Here is a 15,825-nt window from a genome sequence, read left to right as displayed (position 1 = left end):
CCTCTTAGATCATCTAGTCCAGCTGTCCAGCTACCACTAGTATTTCCTCACTAAACCATATCCCTGAGTGTAACATCTAAACATTTTTTGATCACCTCCAGGGATGGTGGCTCCATCATCCCCTGGGCAGTCCATTGCAGCACATGACCACTCTTTCAGAGAAGAAATTTTTCACAATATGCAACCTGAAACTGTCCTGGTGCAACTTGGACACAAGGGAACTGCCGCTATTGCTAATTACATGAGAGAAGAAGCCAACCCCCACATCACCACAATCTCCTTTCAGGCAGAAGTAGACAGTTACAAGGTCTTTCCTGAGCCTCTTTTTCTCCAGACTAAACAATCTCAGACTTTGAGAGGTTTGCCCTAGAACTTTCTGGAAGATCTCATCACTTAATGGTTTAATTTATACTTTAAGCATTTGACTTCCGTGGAAAATCATACACTCCTGTGGAAAACATACAGCCCTGAAGGAGGAGAGCTGTGATCTTGCAGCTAGTGGAAATGTTTTTCTGTTACAGTAGCAGGGTCTGACCTTCTGTAAGCCTGTGAGACAGCTCAACAAGAAACCGTGGTCATGCACGTGCTGCTCTAAGCTTTGAAACAAAACTGGGGATCTGTAAACATGATCAGAATTTTCCTTGATTTGTTGAAGAATAGATCCACGGTTGAGATCTATTGTGAAAAGCATTCAGAAGATTGTCTCTTCAGAGACTTATTACTTTTTAATGCAACAGAAATCACAAAGAAGTTCTGTTTCCAGGTAGATTCCATGTGTGTTATCATTCCACATGTGGCTGGCACACTTGGTTTCTGCAGACTCTGATGTAATATGAACAATCCATAAAAATACTATCAAAACCACAGCCTTGCTGTTGTACTGACTGTCCTCCCAGTTAAAGGTTGGCTCTGAGCTGAAGACCTTCTGATCCAATGGATGAGACAAAGGGAAACCATCCTGTCCAGGTGTCAGTTCCAGAAGGATGGAGTTCTCTGCCCAGGCTTCTGCTATTGACTTCCTACCCAGTTGGTGAATTCTCCTGATTGCAGGCCAGTTGCTTAAATGAGAGACTGTCCTGCTGCCTCGCTTAAAGGATTCTGTTGTAAACTAAGAACTGAGAACATACCTGGCATTCTGCAAGGCACTGAGAGTTTTGAATGTCACGCTGGTTGATTTTGCTAATGATCTACTTAGAAACTCCATGTACGTATGTGGTGACTTATGCTCACTTCTGAGCCCCAGAATAACATAGGCTTGTAGCTCAAGCTTCTGCACAACAGCGTGCTTGAGACTACACAAACTTAACTTGCACAGGCTCGGGGTTATACTTGTTTCCCACAATTTTCTGCGTGTTTGTCTCTAAACGAACCATGAAATGATTCAGTGCCCACATGTGGTTTTAATAACAGGCATATGTGGGCAAATGAGCAAATACAGAATGTTCGACTGGAAGTTTCCAGCATACGATATGGGTTAAAATCAAGGTAGACTTGGAGTAGGGTGTTTTTCAGTGTCGGTTTATTACTTTTGAGTTGTATGATGTTTCAGATGAGACTTCTATCTATAACTTTGTAACAACAGCTGTGGTGGGAATACTTAATGAAGGGCAGATTTGGAGAAAGAAGTTCCAGTTTGATTCTCACTCAAGTTGATTATTTTTCTGAAAAGTTTGTGTTGTGTTTCTTTGGTTTTGTTGGATTACTATTATTTGTTTTTGTGTCTGAGGGAAAGTGCAGCAAATACCTTTCTGTGATCTTGTTCTAGCTGTGAGTTATGTCCAGGGCTCATATTTATCAAATGGAAGGTCACATTGGACATCTGCATCTCAAAAACAGCTACTGCTGTAGTTATATTCTGGCTTCAGTGTGTTTTATGGTTGTTGTTGTGTTTGTTTTTTTCAGAGTCCAGAGCAATCCTTCCTTTCTTGCACCCTCAGCTATGCAAAATGCTTCAGAAAAGACTGTATTTTATTATTATTTTATTAAGAGATAATTAAGTCCCCAGATTTTAAAAATCTTTTTTTCTCATCTTTTTTTCCCACCTCAGAAACGTTTCTTCTTCAGTGGATACTGGAATGAGACTGTGACATTCCACTAACCCAAAATCAGAACAAGCAATTTCTTGCTATTAGATGGGGAATCTCTCATAGTCGGCTCTGACTTTTATTTTCCTTTGCTCCCAGATGTGAAGGTTTAAAGTTGCTTTAGGAATAACTAGCAAAAGCTAATGATCTGGCTTAAGCTTGTTGATGAAATACACATTGAGAATTGCCTTTGTCAGTCTTTGAGACCGATGTCCTTGTGTGAGAAAGGGAGGAAAAACACAGTAAGAGCCACAGGGAAGAAAAAATGATAAATAAAGGCAAATATACTCAAAAGTTTTCTTCAGAGGGGAAAAGAAAAATCTGTTCCAATGTTTGTGATGAGAAGGTGAAAAAGTAATGACCTAAATTACTCTGGGGAACTCTCCAGCATTGCAGCACCTGAGTTGATCATCTGTGCAGATCATCCATCACAAGAGGCCATAAAAATTGGTTAGACAAACATGCAGGGAACAGGCTCTGCCCTTGGTCAGGGGAATGAAGGGCCTTTGAATCCTGTTTCCTCCATAATATTGTAACTTTGGGGAAAGGCGGGTGTAGTTGGAAGAGAGGACAAACAAGAATTGCAAGCAAGCAGAGCTATTCTTGGGAATGCAGTTCTTCAGGTTGTTGTGTGCAGTAAGAGACTTCAGTGAAACAGATGGATAAAGTCTGTTAATTTTGTTTTAAATTGAATTGCTACACCTGTGTTACTGGAAGAGTTGTTTCTCTGTGGAGATTTGTTCAGTACCTAAATGATGTGTGAAAGCAACTGTTGGTATATTGCTGTGTGTATGAGCCATGCGTGTTGGTTTGTTCTTGCTGAGAGCTTTGCAATCAAGAGGAGTTACACTTCACGTATGTAGATCTTCTTGCTGCTCTGTGAGGAGCTTAGGTCTATGACTAACATGTGTAAAACAATAAAAGTGGGTTTTAGACCAGCAGTTTTAAAGCATGTCATCTGGGCATATAATCTGGAGAAGGCCAAGTGGTCAGTGCTTTGTGCATGCAGATGACCACAGGAGCACTCTGAGGCTGAGGGACGAGACGTGCCCCTGTGGCTCTCCTTGTTTTCTGCCTGCCTTGGGTTTGGATCCAGCCCCAGGAAGTTGATAGCAGTTCTCATGAAGCAGAGACTACAGCATCAAGTCAAATAATTGTGTGATCGAGAGGGGAAACGTGCTTCTCTGAAGCATAAACATCCCAAGGTACTGTAACTGATAACACCTGTATGCAGTTATTTTATCTCTGGGCTCATCGGGCTTTAGGAGCAGAGCCATATCTTAAAGGAGCTGTCACAGCAATCCTTGTTTGCCTTCAAGGTGTCTCCTAAAGTGCTCCTGAAGGTAATTAATCACCTAATAAGATACACTCTTTGACAGCAGGTGGAATTTGGAAATTAATTTGCACCCCGTAAATGGCGTTTCTAAAACTATAATTATCATGAAAGGAAGAAATGAGCTGTGTCAGGTGTATAGATGATTTATCTGTCAAGAGTAAACTGTCACCAAAGTGGCACTTAAGTGTCTGTGCTGCATTTCTTTTGAGTGAATTGAGCAATGGCATTTGCCTTCCCTTCCGTATTTTTGCAAGTCCTGGGGCAAATCTTCAGCTGTATGTAAAGAGTTTGGTACAAAAGTGACCTGCAACAGAATTACAGCTGGTGCCCCATTGCTTCCTGTGTAACTCTTTATCTGCAGAAATGCCCTTGCCCTCCTCAGAGGATGTGACAAGCCTTGTGCTGCCCAATGGGCTGTTTGGATTTCTCTTTCTCTATCCGAATGGTGTGACTTGCGGAATCAAACTCTATAATCCAGAGATGGGTTATAAAGCAGGTATGTTTATTCCAGCGTTGCGCAGCGCCGGGTGCAAGGGGGATAGCTCCTCCAAACTTGCACACCGTAAAGAGAAAAGTGTGTTACAGATATAGGTTAAGCTAATACATAATCAATAGTCTCCTCCTCAGTTTGATTACATATTCATTACATTCCCTATGGCCCCGTTCCCCGCGACCCCATTCCCTCATTCCCCCTGACCCCATTCCCCGCGACCCTTGCCGATGTTTTGGGGTGAAATTCTTCTTCTGTTTTCTTCTTGGTGTTATCTGCTGTTATTGTTCTCCCATGTCGGCATCATCTTGCCCGGGGGGGGATCTAATCCTTCTTGTCAGAGGTCTCCGGACAGTTTCTTCTTATCTTTATTGCCCTCTTCTCTGGCTTTATTTTGGCTAAGTGTCTGTAATTCCCCCTTTCCCTGCACTTTTAAATGTACAGTTACCCTTTGTCTTGGTTTCTGTGAAGTTCCCCTTTCCCTTTCTATAGCAAAGTGTTACCTTACCACCATTTTGAGGCTTTGCTCACTCTTCAATTCCCCCCTTTTCTTTAATCTAGCAGGCTTTTACCTGCTAGATTCTTAATGGGTCTCAAAATAGGCTCCGCTCTCTATCTTTTGTCTCAGCTCATGTCTCTTCCAAACCTCGTATTCCCTTCCAGTACCTTGGTACAGACACAAAAGACATCTTATAACAACACAAGTAAAACACACCAAGAGTAGCAAGGTGATGCAGGCTAAGAAAAGCTGTTTTAGTCATCCTAAATTTGGCAACTAGTAAGTTTATCCCATGATCCAGAGAAAACTATTCCCCAATCGGTGTTATCCCTGCCTACTCCATGTTGCAATGCATCTTTGGATAAACAGGATATCTCCTTTTGGATTGTCCATCAAGCATCTGCAGCAGCATCCTCAATTGTTTCTAAGGTTACAGAAATTTTCATACAGTGGTACCCCCCTTTTCTTGGGAGTTCTGTGAACTCAATTTGCCGTTGTTGCCCTGGAAGGCCCTCTCCCATGAAGCCCACTTGTGCCATGTTCCTGGTACTGGGACTGTACTTTGTAGTGTTGGTTTGCTCAATATATTCTCTTATCTTCCCTTATAACCAATTTCCATAAAATACTAAAGGGCATAATAATGTGTCCATTTGGGCATGCACACATCTGTCAGCTTGCTCTCTTCCTTTCTAAATCATTAATTGGACTCCTGTTCTCTTTAGAATATTTTACAGGTTTTGACTTGGCTTCAGAGATTTTAAGTTTACCGTCTGGAATTGAAGCCCTCTTCAACTGCCTGTTCTGCCACCTGATCTATCATCTTATTTTCTGTTTCCTGTACAGTGTTACATTTCTGATGTCTTTTACAACATATAATAACCATTGGTAGATTTAAATCAGGCTGTTTTTCTTGTGTGTGAGCAATCCTTGCTCTTTTCAGATGGTACTATGAGCGTGTGGCACATATTTAGCATCTGTCCATATGATTAAAGCTCTTGTCAAGGCAGTTATTTCAGCCTTCTGAGGGGAAGTCCCCACAGCTGGTGGTTGTGCTTCGATTACCTGGTCAGTAGCAGTTACTGCATGTCCTGCCTTACAGTCTCCTTGTCTCATAAAACTGCAGTTGCTGGTAAACCAGGCGTCTTCTGCATCTTCTAAGGGTTCGTCCTTCAGGTTCGACTGACTGGCTGGAATGTGCAGCTTCAGTTGATTTAAAGCAGTCATGTAATACTGGTTCTCCGGGTGTTCCGCTAAGGAAAGATACTGGGTTGACAATATTAGTCACAATTATTTCTACATCACCCTGCTCTACCAGGATGGCCTGGTATTTCAGGAATCTTTGGGGTGAGAGCCAATGAACTAATGTCCCCCTTTTGTATCCAATACAGTAAACACTGTATGAGATATTAAAACTGGTGTCCTTTGGCCCAGTGTAGATTTATGGGCTTCTTGAATATTGAGCACCAGTGCAGCCACTGCCCTCAGGCACCATCCCTTACTCACTTCAAGCTGTTTGAGGTTTACCATCAGTCCGTAGCTGTGTATCCATGGTCAGCATCCTCCTGTCATTCCTGGGAACGTATGGAGTTCCTTGGCAGTTTGCAGCTCAGGGGCTTAGCAGATGGCTTCTTTCTTGGCAGTCCTTAAGGTCCAAAGTCCAGCTGTAATTTCTGAGTTATTTGTGCTTTCTGTAAACCAAGAAACTCAGCAAACTCTCAGTCTATTGTACACAGTCTTTTTGTTGCTGTGGCATCCACATGCTCCAGTAAAGTTCCACCCTAGGATGGAGGATCCCAGGTCTCAGGCTCATGAGTTGACCAGTTCTCAAAAATCATTAAGCTGTTCTCACAACCCTGGGTAACACTGTCCAGGTTAACTGAGTCTCTTCTCCCTTTATTAGGGCTTTCCTATTCAAAGGCAAATAACCTTAGGCTTCCTTTAGCCAAACCAGGCAGAAGAGACATCCCTCAAATCCAGAAGGTAAACTCCACCTAGTCATTCCTTAACTTGGTTGATAAAGTGCATGGATTTTCCATTACTGAGTGTATCCATTCAACAATTCCATTACTTGTCCTCATGTCTTCTACCAAACTATCGAAAATTTAGCAAATTGGCAAAACTGGAGTTTTGTACTTGGATTCCCATTCAATTAGTAATTCAAACTCAAAAAATTATCTATTATTTCTTTTATCCTTCTACAGTCACATATCCTCAAAGGGCATCACTTTACCCTGAGTGGGTGAGCTCTTGCTTTTAACTTAATTTTTGGCCCTGATGCCCACACCCCTAAGTGTGTCTTATTTGAGATTGCTGTGGCTCCTGGGGGTATAACATTGTTTTTCCCAGTTTGTGTTAATAGTCAGACTTACAATTCTTAATCAGCCAATATTGTTTGACCCTTAGCTCCAGTTTTATTAAATTTCTTGCCAGGGTAACCTGACAGGTACAAGAATTCCTGTATTCCTACTTGTTTTCTTAGCTTATATTTAATTAATTCCAAAAGTAAGCCTTTTCTTGTTGGGCAGTAGCACCTACTAATGTTACAAAACCATCTATGGGTAGTAAGAAGCTCCCATATCCATCAGAAAATGAACTACTTTATCCTGCTTCTTTAGCTGCAGTTTCATCGGTGTATCTGCTAGGGTAAACTTCCCAAGTTCTCATTGTTCAGCTCTGCAATCAGAGACAATTCCTTCTCACTCAGCTTGGTCGGATTTCTCTACCAGTGTCCCACTGCAGTTTGTACACTGCTTTCATTCCAGCGGAGCAGAGCCCTCCCTGGGCTCTTCAAGCCTCCCTCCCCTTTCCTCGTGGGGGATCCCTGGGTCCTATGGCCCTACTCTAGCACCACAACAGTAACAGCTGTTATTATTCTCAATTTCCTGAACATCTCTGATTCTCAATCAGGTGTTTGTTTTGTTTTCTGTTGTTGTTGTTGTTTGTTTGTTTTCTTCTTATTGTACTCCTCTCTTCAGACCTGACATCCCTGTTTTTATCTTTGCCTTCCTCAACCTGTGTCCTTCCCAAACTTTTTCGCTTTCCAAACTCTAATCATTACATTTCACCTCCTCTCCAGAGCCTTCCAGTGCTGCCCAGATTTCAGATTTCCCAGATCTCTGCACATGAAGGCTATTCTCACTTCCAGTGCCCTGTCCTCTCCACCTCCCCCTTTGCAGTTTACAGCAGCAGTCTCTGACCCTGGCTCCTTCTCCCACTCTGAGAGTTCTGATTGCAGGGGAACGGTGCGGGGGGGGGGTTGTTCTCATGCCAGCACAGATAAACTCACTTTCTCTTTAACCCTTTTTCCTCTGTACACTATTCCACTATTTGTACCCTCAGTTACACTTCCACATACCCTCAACTATACTTCCGTATGCCATTAACAACTACACTTTCTTATACCAACAAAACAGTTTGTCCCATTCCCTTCAAAACCCACAAATCAAGCAACACAGTTCTTCAGTTTCCATAAACACCCTTACTACCTTATAACTTTCCCTTAGCAATCCATATCGTTCAGTTATAAACCTCTCGCCACAGAGCCAGCACTGACTGACCCACCTCCCTTACACCTCTTCGCAGGCAGAACACAGTATCACATAAATGGCTTGATACTCATTCCACACAGACATCCCTCTATATGTTCATTGTCCCTGTCCTCTAGCTTATACATTAACCACCACTGATTACAATATTTAATCAGGATTTTTTTTTCGGCTCAGGGTTCCTCCTGGTTCCCCAGCGATATCTCGCCAATGTGCCAGTATACATGTCAGGGGTGAGCGCGCAGGGACCTCTTTGCTCTGTGATTTTCCCATCGTAACTTAATATAAACCACCGTATTCTTTTATAAGTAAAACCACTTCTGACACAACAGCATTGTTATGACTTATGACCACATACTTTACAACAACCAGTAATTAATAATACAAAATAAACATGTATTAAAACAAAGACAAACAAGTATTGGAGACAACTTTCGCTTCGTCCGTCCCCGGCCGTTTCCCTCGCGGGAGGACGGAACCGCGGGTCGGGACTCCTCACTCGCCCCGCAGCTGTGCTGCGTCTCACTCACACCACACTCACACGACAATTCAAACAGAATTACAATATATCATTTGTTAAGCTTAACCAAAGATGTTAAGAACACCGGTGCTAGTTGTTGACTTAGGTCACCTATATAGACAGCGCTGTACGATACCAATTATCCCAGGATTACCCAAATCACCCTGTACCAGAGAGCAGACAAGCTCTGCCCAATTACCAATCACCTGAATGTGAGCAATAGCTCTTTTACCGTGCGTACGACTTACTGGCCCCTTTGTAGGCACTCCCTAGGGAGTCCTCCTAACCCAGCCGGCAACCTAACCTAACCTGTGAGCTCACGTCCCTAGGGGGGGAGCACGCCGACTCCACTGTGCCCTGCGTAGGACGTCTCCTCACGACTTACGGGACCCCCGTTTCCCAGTTTCACATACCTTTCCGCCGACAGATGGTTCTTGTCTGCTCCTGCAGTGATCAGATGAGGGAGGGGAGTCCTTCCGAGAAATCTCGGGGCGCGCCAAAGGCGTCCCCCTTCTCAGCTGGTCCTGCAGCCGAACAGAGAGGGTCCCATCTGGGGTGCCAAATTGACTTGCGGAATCAAACTCTATAATCCAGAGATGGGTTATAAAGCAGGTATGTTTATTCCAGCGTTGCGCAGCGCCGGGTGCAAGGGGGATAGCTCCTCCAAACTTGCACACCGTAAAGAGAAAAGTGTGTTACAGATATAGGTTAAGCTAATACATAATCAATAGTCTCCTCCTCAGTTTGATTACATATTCATTACATTCCCTATGGCCCCGTTCCCCGCGACCCCATTCCCTCATTCCCCCTGACCCCATTCCCCGCGACCCTTGCCGATGTTTTGGGGTGAAATTCTTCTTCTGTTTTCTTCTTGGTGTTATCTGCTGTTATTGTTCTCCCATGTCGGCATCATCTTGCCCGGGGGGGGATCTAATCCTTCTTGTCAGAGGTCTCCGGACAGTTTCTTCTTATCTTTATTGCCCTCTTCTCTGGCTTTATTTTGGCTAAGTGTCTGTAATTCCCCCTTTCCCTGCACTTTTAAATGTACAGTTACCCTTTGTCTTGGTTTCTGTGAAGTTCCCCTTTCCCTTTCTATAGCAAAGTGTTACCTTACCACCATTTTGAGGCTTTGCTCACTCTTCAGGTGGATTTTGCGAAGTGGATGTTGGTAACATCAGGAAATATTAAGGGGTGAGGAGGAGAATTCAGACTCCTAGAACCCAGGCTGTTCTCACCATACAAGAATAGTCCCATTTTAAAAGTGAACTGTTGACAAGAATACCATCAAAATCAAGCAATTGCATTTTGAAAAGGTGTCACAAGTGTCATGAGGTGAAGTGATGCTCTGCATCAGAGCATCCAAAGATTTAGTTTGGTTATGTAGGTAAAGGCTGCTTGGTTGCAGCCTTTGCTGTGAAATTGCTGCTAATGAATGTTTTAGTTGCTACTTCTAAAACACATTTGTTGCTGATAGTGTAATTTGCTGGCTTCAAAGTATGTGTGGTGGGCTGATATAATACATGTACTTTGTGTGACATGGAAAAAATAGTCTCACTATTACATATTAATCTTGCATTATTGGTGCTTTAATTTCAGAGAAAGCCCAGGAGGATTTCTATTCATTTGTATTGTACTGACTTCTCTAATGTATACATTAGCCCTCTAGGAAGGGCTGTGCCGGAGTACTTCCCTTATACTTGTTTGCCCAAGGTTATGTTCACTTCCAAAGACATGAGGATACTCGGTGCCACTGGCGTGATTCAAAATTCTTGCCCTCAGTGAGGATATTTCTTGAGTTAAAACCCCTTGAGAAAAACATGTGGAAGAGTGAAACTATTGACAGTGCCCTTTGTATTGAAGTCTTCAGAATGTCGTCTCCAACAGCCAGGAATTGAGTTTGTGGGAAGGCATCACCAACATGAAGAAAGCAGCCATTCTAAGAAACCCTCATTTGATGCTATGAGGTTGTAAATGCTGTATTTTAGTTTACAGGCACTGACAAATTGCAGACAATTTATGTGAGCGAAAATGCAGTTTTGGTTCTTACTTTTTGCCTAGGAGCGTCGCTTTAAATAATGCTACGCAAAATCCTTCCAGCATAAACTAATACTGCTCTTCTCCCCCCTCCTGCACTTTTGCCACCATCTATTTTTGCTGGATTGCTGAATTTTTTGAGAGTGTACTGGAAATATTTTTCATGAAACCGAGTGGCAAAAATTAACCGCTCAGGAATGCGGCTGAAGGGGCAGCCCAACTACCCTGAGCATGTCCTGGTTTGCTTGAAATATGGTCGCCCTTTACAGGCACTCAATTCATCTTGAGGCCAATTTTAACAGCGCACGGTACAGAAATGACTAACTGTTATGACATGCCCTGAACCAGCTCCAGTTCAGCTTGTGTAAATTCTACATGTGGGGTGCTTTTGGAGCTGACAGGTGGAATTTTATTGTGATTGTAATTAACTATTCTGCCACAGTAAAGGCTTTTGTAATTTATCTTTTTGGGTCTCTATGTGTTGCATGCAGAGGCGCAAGTCTTATTCTGGGATGGCCACTACTGCTTGCAGAATGGTGGTGGGGAAGTAGCTCAGCCTTGTTAAGCCTGAGAACAAAGTTAACCAGCATGGCCTGTTCCTTGGGCTGTGCTCCAAAGTCTTGTTTGGCTGAAGAGGTTGCAGTCCCCAGGTGCCTCCCAGCCTTTAACCTGGCTTCATTGGCTTCAGATGGAAATGGAACAGTTAGGTGAGGAGCCAAACCTTCACTTGGGAGGACAGAGACTTCAGTGTGTTACAGGGGTTTTGCAGAGTGCTTGGGAGAAGGATGGAAGTGGTGACGGCTCTTTATACAAATATACAGTAACAGTCTTGTGCTTCAGATTCTTATTTTACTGGAAATCCATTGTAACAGGCTGTTCTCAGTGTGTTAATCAGCATTTAAGCATGACTCTTGAAACCTGCTTTCATCTCCATATCAGTCGTAGGTCTAAAACACTGATATGCTGCAGGACTTCCAGATCACATCAGGTCACTTACTGGCATTGTGATGACTGAGCACTTAAAATTGTGCGTATGACCATAGAAACCCACAGAAGATTGTGCTGATTCTTGGCCCTTTTCATGATCTTGTAGTCTATTACCAGCATTTGGTGGCACAGTTTAGAGAATGATGTTAATAATATTAAAGCTTTAGATTGGAAGCCAGGGTTTGTTTTTACTCTTATGGCTTCCTCAGATTTTGGTTAAGTGTTCTATCGGTACTTGCTGTGAGATAAAAATTGTGTTTTAAGCAAAGAAAACATTCTGGAGATTTCAGAGGCAAATGAAAAATGTAATTAAAATTTGTTGAGTGTGAAACATTAGGGGAATTGTAATGTATGGCTTCCTAAACACATTAGAAAAAATCCTGTTCTATGTCATCTGCCAACAGCAGTTTGTTCTTTTTCAACCCAGTAGGTTTCAGCATTACACTGCAAAAGGGATTTGCCATGAGATTAGGTAAAAGTGTCGCTTTCTTTCCTCCTCTCTTTGGTCCTTAGTTTTCTTGTTAATTTTTCTTTACCATGCTGCCTCTTGCCCAGCTCTGTGATTTCAGGTACATGCGTTCAGAGATACCACATCTTTCAATTGGGATCAGTATTCTTTTTCTTCAGCTGCCATCTGAAGGATTTATTGAGCTGATTTTGGACAGTAAGATGTCAGTGTCTGGAGGAAAGGGGCATAGTATGATAGAATAACCCGTGTTGGAAGGGGATCCATTAGGATCGTTGAATCCAACTCTGTACATCAGGGTCTGGAGCTGACTCTTAGAAGGAAGCATCCAGCTGCTGCAGGAGCAGTTGCAGTTCTGGAGACCCGCCTAGAGGAAGGTTTCTCAGACAGGTACTCAAAGACTTCCCATTAAAAGGGTAAAATTTGTGGAGATGTTTTGTGGTGAATGAATGTCTGGTTGTTTCCCTAACCAATGTTTTTGTTTGATTTTCTGTCCTCTTAAATAATGACTGTTACCATGAAAACTACTTCATTGCTGCCATTCCGTTCCTTAGCTGGAAAACAGTTGTGAAGACCAAGGTTCAAATCACATCTCTAAATCCAGTCCGCTGCTGTGTGTCACACACAGAGCCCATAACAGGCGTTACAACTTCCAACACCACGTATGTTATGGAGGTACCTGTGTGAGCAGGGAACTGCTGCAAAACCAGTGAGATAAAGAAAGACATTGTCTTAGTGGAACCTTCTGGATGCACAATGCCCTTTAAATGAATTAAAGATGTAAGAACAGCATTTCCCATTCCCTTCCCTCTGGAGGCTGTGCTGCAGTGGGCGTGCAGTTTGGCTTTCTCCTTTTGGTGTCAATGTTTTCCACAGAAGTTGGTCTCTTAAAGGGACCATCAGCACAGCAGATGCTGCATGAAGAGGAACGTGCTGCAGTGCTGGGATCTGTTCCTATCCCAGGGCCTGGTGCTTCCACCCACTGCTTGTATTTGTCTGCTCCCAGTTGTGGTGCGAAAAGCTCTTGGTGCATCATTACCTTATCCTGTGTTTGTTGTGCCAGGTCACTTGCAGCTCTTCAATGCACATCCAGAGTAGCCTTCAATAAAGTTTAGACTGTTTTCTTTGGCATTTTTCTTTGCTCATGACATTGGTTACAGCACCAAATTAGCAGAAAACTTTGCTTAGGCATCAGTTCAACAAAACACTTGGGCCCAGCTCCAACTCAGGAGGAGCTTTTAGATTAATGGGAAGTTGAGAGCGTAAAGAAGAGTGAGGAGCCTAAAAACTTGTTTGGTCTTTAATGTTTCTAAAGTGTAGTATTGTTCCTATTCAGCAATAGTTAAAGTTAAGCATGTGCTTAAGTGCTTTGCCAAGCTTGGAAGGGGTGATTTATACTTGGTGAAGTGGAATCTTAATAGTGTCTGCTTTGCTGATCACAGCTATTACAGCACTTCATAGAACAAGAGTTAGCTGCTGTCGTGCTCTGTAGCTCAGTTCCCATCAGCTCTGAAGACAGGGTAGATCTGTAGCTGGTGTGTGTGAACAGAGTGAGCAAATGGAGAAAATAAGGCTTGTGCATGTCTGAGGGCATGCACATGTTCCAGTTGTTCAGTGCTCGCTCACCAAAGCACCCATGTTCCCACAGGTCCTGTTCCCATGCTCTGGGAGCTTGGCTCACTGTCCTTGTGTCCAGCCGGCCATATGTGTGAAGCTGTTTGGGTTATATCCGTGATATAACGCGGTTATGACAGATCCTCAAGGCAAACGGAAAGAAGGTGACTGTATGAAGACAAGCAAATTAATTCAAAGGCTTACTCTGAAAGCATCATCTCCGCAAGTGAATTAGATCATTGAGAGTGATGCTTAGGAATGATGTTTGATTCCCACTGCCTTACAGTGATTGTGCTGAGTTGTGCAAACAGAGTTAGATGCTTGTGAGGAAGCTGCAAGAGGTTCTTGAAAGCAAATCCTCCCCACACGCTGGGTTCCTGCATGCAGCCACTTCCCCAGTCCTTTCCCAGCCTGCTGCAGGCAGGAAGCTGGGGGCTGCATGCTGACTTCCCAGGGCCTCAGTGCTGTGCACTGTGTGAGCCTGCACCTGGGAGGGAGTGCATGGTCCCTGTGGCCGTGCAGCTGCTGCAGGCTGAGGCAGCTCTGCTTGCAGTATCAACATGGAGCTCTGCGTCTGGGGCTTCCTGCCTGGGCAGTTACAGCTCTGCAGAATTGGTTAAACTGTCAAGAAAATTTATGGAGGGTAAAAAAAACACACAACCAATAATGAAGGAACAGTCCTTCCTGTATCTGTCCGTGCATCATCTCGCTGTTCGTTTGGGTTTGGTCAAGTGCCTGTGGAGATTTTTCAATTCACTGTAATGGATTTTAAATTAGTTTTTTTGTAATGTAGAATCAGGCTGGATTTTGGTGGGTCCGTAGGTGCAGTTCAGGAAAGTGTGTGCTTTAATACATAAAGACTGGAAGAGAACGCTGTTGTAAGCTAGCAGGACTCTAAGTGCAACACAGACTTATAACACAGGCTAGTTACTCAACTGGAAACTTCTACAGGACTGGGTCTTGTGGTGAGGCTAAAGCAGCACTATTGTTTATTAAAGAAATGAATGAAGAAAAAAGAATGAGTAACATTTCCTAAATTTAGCGCTAATCTGCGTTTTTTCTCTCTGCCACACGATGGAGATAATGGTGTAAGATATATGAACAGCACCGCGTGGGTCAGACGTGTTGGAGAAGGAAGTTCCTCTTCAGTAGCTGTTCTGTAGTGCTGTTTTTGCACTAGTCCGAATGGACTCATTTTCTCATAGTATCTACAGGGTGTTTTGTTTATAGCATGTTCTTTTGTTCTGTTCTATTTTTATTTTTATTTTTTTCCTACAGAACTCAAATAATCAGGTGTGTTCATCACCAGGGCTATTAATGCAGTGAAACACCAGGTTTTACATTGGCTGGAACATTCAGAAGACTGTGCTTAGATAATGTTGATTTTACTGGCACCTTAAGTTGTGTTTAAACGTGCAGTTTGGGCTCAATTACTTTTATAAGGACTACTGTAGCTTTCTGAACATCCCTGCTGACACCATGACCCTCTGCATCCTGAGAGGGGTACAGGGGTACTTGAATTGGTTGGTCCTTGTGCTGTGTATCAGAATCGTTGCATCAGCCCAAACCTCTGTCCTCCATCATGAGCACAGAGCCTGATTCAAGACGTATTGAAGCCACACGTACAAATTTCCCAGCAATTCTGATGAACTTTGGATCAGGCTGATGTATGGAGAAAGAGATGGATTTTCCCTTGGAACTGTTTTTAGTTACATTCCAAAATCTCCTGGTGAGGGACGCATTTATTTTTTTATTAGGAAAAAAAAAAAAAAAGAAAAAAGAAAAAACAAAAAAATAGCTGCTGTGTTATATCTATAATCGTAATGTAGTAACAAGACATTTGTAACAAAACTCCAATAGGCTGAGATAGGTCCAGGAAGGGAGAAACACATGTTTCTTTCCAGCTTGTTGATTTTTTTTTGTAGCTGTTACTCTGAGGACAAGAGTTCCTACGCTGATGTCAGTGCAATTACAGCTGCACTGTTGTCAAGTTTATTTGATCGAATATTTGCTGGATGAAGCAATGCTCTCTCCCCCTCTCTGCAGATCCACCTGCCTTATGAATCAGACATACTGCTTGTGTAATTCCTGGTGCTTCACTCCTTGTTTCTCTCTGAGTTCTCACTTTGGAAACTTCTGCTGTGTGATACTGAAAATCTGGCAGTGATTTCTTCCTATATATATATAATTTTTGAATTAGTTTTTTTGCATGTTTGTATTTGGGGGATCTCACTTGTTAGTTACCTCATG

General features: G+C 43.0%; 1 protein-coding gene and 1 long non-coding RNA gene across 27 annotated transcripts in view; both read left to right on the top strand.

Moving 5' to 3' along the window:
* The window catches only part of SLC25A26 (solute carrier family 25 member 26), an 86,497-nt gene that overhangs the window by 40,072 nt on the left and 30,600 nt on the right, over window positions 1–15,825 (top strand). The window lies entirely within an intron of this gene.
* On the top strand, window positions 41–10,969 carry LOC146758348 (uncharacterized). Its single transcript, XR_014934584.1, has 2 exons — window positions 41–3,865; window positions 9,619–10,969. It is a non-coding gene; the product is annotated as an uncharacterized LOC146758348 (long non-coding RNA).

Source organism: Coturnix japonica, chromosome 15 (assembly GCF_054131305.1).
Source record: "Coturnix japonica strain WE chromosome 15, WE-NBRP24, whole genome shotgun sequence".
Classification (NCBI taxonomy): Eukaryota; Metazoa; Chordata; class Aves; order Galliformes; family Phasianidae; genus Coturnix; species Coturnix japonica.
Note: the sequence above shows the minus strand (reverse complement) of the source record. Positions and strands in the feature narration are given on the sequence as shown.